We start from the raw sequence: 2,358 nt of genomic DNA on the forward strand, positions 1-2,358 counted from the left end.
AAGGGACCTAGAGATAGAGAATTAAAAATCGACAGAGGCATAACACTAACAGAGGCTCCTAAATCTAGCATGGCATTGTCAAACTTACTATTCCCTATAATACAAGGTATGCTGAATGTACTTGGATCTTTGCATTTTTCAGGAATTTGAGGAACAGATTTACCAATCAATGCAGAGACATTTCTGCCCATGCTAATTTGTTCACTTCCTTTAAGCTTCCGCTTATTAGTGCACAGCTCCTTCAAGAATTTGGCATATCTTGGAATTTGTTTTATTGCATCCAACAGAGGTATGTTTACCTCTACTTTTCTAAACGTTTCCAAGATCTCTTTCTCTGCCTCTTCCATTTTTTTGTTGGAAACTGCACTTGGAGGGAATGGAAGAGGGGGAATGTGCTGCTTCTGCAAATCAGAATTACCTGTGGAAAAAGATTCACCTGCACAAAAATTGTTAGGTAAATTTTTGTCATCACCTTTTTCTGGAGTAGAGTGAAGTTTGGCAGGTTCATTTGCAGATGAGGAAGGTGCTACGGGTTGAGGTCCTTGACACTGCTTTCCTGACCTCAATGAAATGGCACTGACATTTTTGGGATTTTGGACAGCTTGAGAAGGCAGCTTGTCAGAATTCTGGGACTGTTGTTGATTGAATTGGGTAGCCAATTGTCCCATCTAATTGGTTAAGCTCTGAATGGAGGCTCTGGCCTCTTGCTGAAACTGCATGTTCTGCATAGTCATTTGCCTCACAAGTGTTGGCTGTTTCTGGGGTTGTTGCTGTTGTTGGATTGGTGGAGGAATGTATGGTCTGCTTGGGCCAGCGGCATTTTGGAAGGAAGGAGCAGGCTATTGTTGTTGTTGCTGAGGGCTGGACCATCTGAGGTTAGGGTGATTCCTCCATCCAGGGTTGTATCTGTTGCTGGAGAGGTCATAATTGTTCTGCTGTGGTTGATTTTGCTGCTGAGGTTGAGGAGGTCTATTGTAAATATTTGCAGCATAAGCTTCAGGCTGCTCAACTGCTCCAGGTTGCTGCATGGAAGGGCAAAGGTCTGTATGGTGGTCAGCAGAGGAGCACAAACCACAAACCCTTGCAACAGGTACAAATTTCTGATTCAAGGCCAGCTGGGTTACCAAGTTAACCAATGCATCCAGTTTGCCTTCAAGCTTCTTAGTCTCAGATGATGCAGATGGGTTTGTAGCTACCTCATGCACTCCTCTAATGACTATGGCATCATTTCTGGCGCTAAACTGCTGGGAGTTGGAAGCCATCTTCTCAATTAAATTTCTGGCTTCAGCAGGAGTCATGTCTCCAAGGGCTCCACCACTGGCAGCATCTATCATACTTCTCTCCATATTACTGAGTCCTTCATAAAAATATTGGAGAAGAAGCTGTTCTGAAATCTGATGGTGGGGGCAACTGGCACATAGTTTCTTAAATCTCTCCCAGTACTCATACAGGCTCTCTCCCCTGAGTTGTCTAATACCTGAGATATCCTTCCTGATGGCTGTGGTCCTGGAAGCAGGGAAAATTTTTTCTAAGAATACTCTCTTAAGGTCATCCCAGCTCGTGATGGACCATGGAGCAAGGTAATGCAGCCAGTCCTTTGCCACTCCCTCTAATGAATGAGGAAAAGCCTTCAGAAATATGTGATCCTCTTGGACATCTGGGGGTTTCATGGTGGAGCAGACAATGTGAAATTCTTTCAAATGTTTGTGCGGGTCTTCACCTGCAAGGCCATGAAACTTTGGAAGCAAATGAATCAATCCAGTTTTAAGAACATATGGGACATCCTCATCAGGGTATTGGATGCACAAGCTTTCGTAGGGGAAATCAGGTGCAGCCATTTCCCTTAGAGTCCTCTCACGGGGTGGAGGTTGTGCCATGTTCTCAGAATGTGCAAAATCAGAATGCTCAGAATCAGAATGCTCAAAATTATAATGCTCAAGATCAGGATGTTCAAAATCACCAATAACATAATGCACAGATTCACAAGTTATGGAATGCTCAGAATGATCAAAAGGTATAAAATGATGCCTAACAAATCTGTGAAATGTCCTATCTATCTCAGGATCAAAGGGTTGTAAGTCATATGGATTGCCTCTAGTCATACACTACATTCAGCATGCACACAACTAGTTGCCTTGTCATGTAAATAAAGGTGTAGGTTTGAACTACAGCTACCCTCAAATGATATCCAAATGACTTTAAATTTTGTGAGCAACCTTATAAAATGATGAGAAGATAGCACAAAAAATTCAGACAAAAATTCAAAGTTAACTATGAAAGCTAAAATTGGTAGGTTAAGAAAAATAATTGAATAAAACTTGAAAAATAAAAAACTTTTGACAGAATCGCTTTTTTTGG

General features: G+C 41.9%; 1 non-coding gene across 1 annotated transcript; it reads left to right on the forward strand.

Moving 5' to 3' along the window:
* Nucleotides 1-1,392: 1,392 nt before the first annotated feature.
* On the forward strand, nt 1,393-1,499 carry LOC114368631. The gene has a single exon (XR_003657375.1). It is a non-coding gene; the product is annotated as a small nucleolar RNA R71 (small nucleolar RNA).
* Nucleotides 1,500-2,358: the final 859 nt, after the last annotated feature.

Source organism: Glycine soja, chromosome 1, assembly GCF_004193775.1.
Source record: "Glycine soja cultivar W05 chromosome 1, ASM419377v2, whole genome shotgun sequence".
In the NCBI taxonomy this organism is placed as follows: Eukaryota; Viridiplantae; Streptophyta; class Magnoliopsida; order Fabales; family Fabaceae; genus Glycine; species Glycine soja.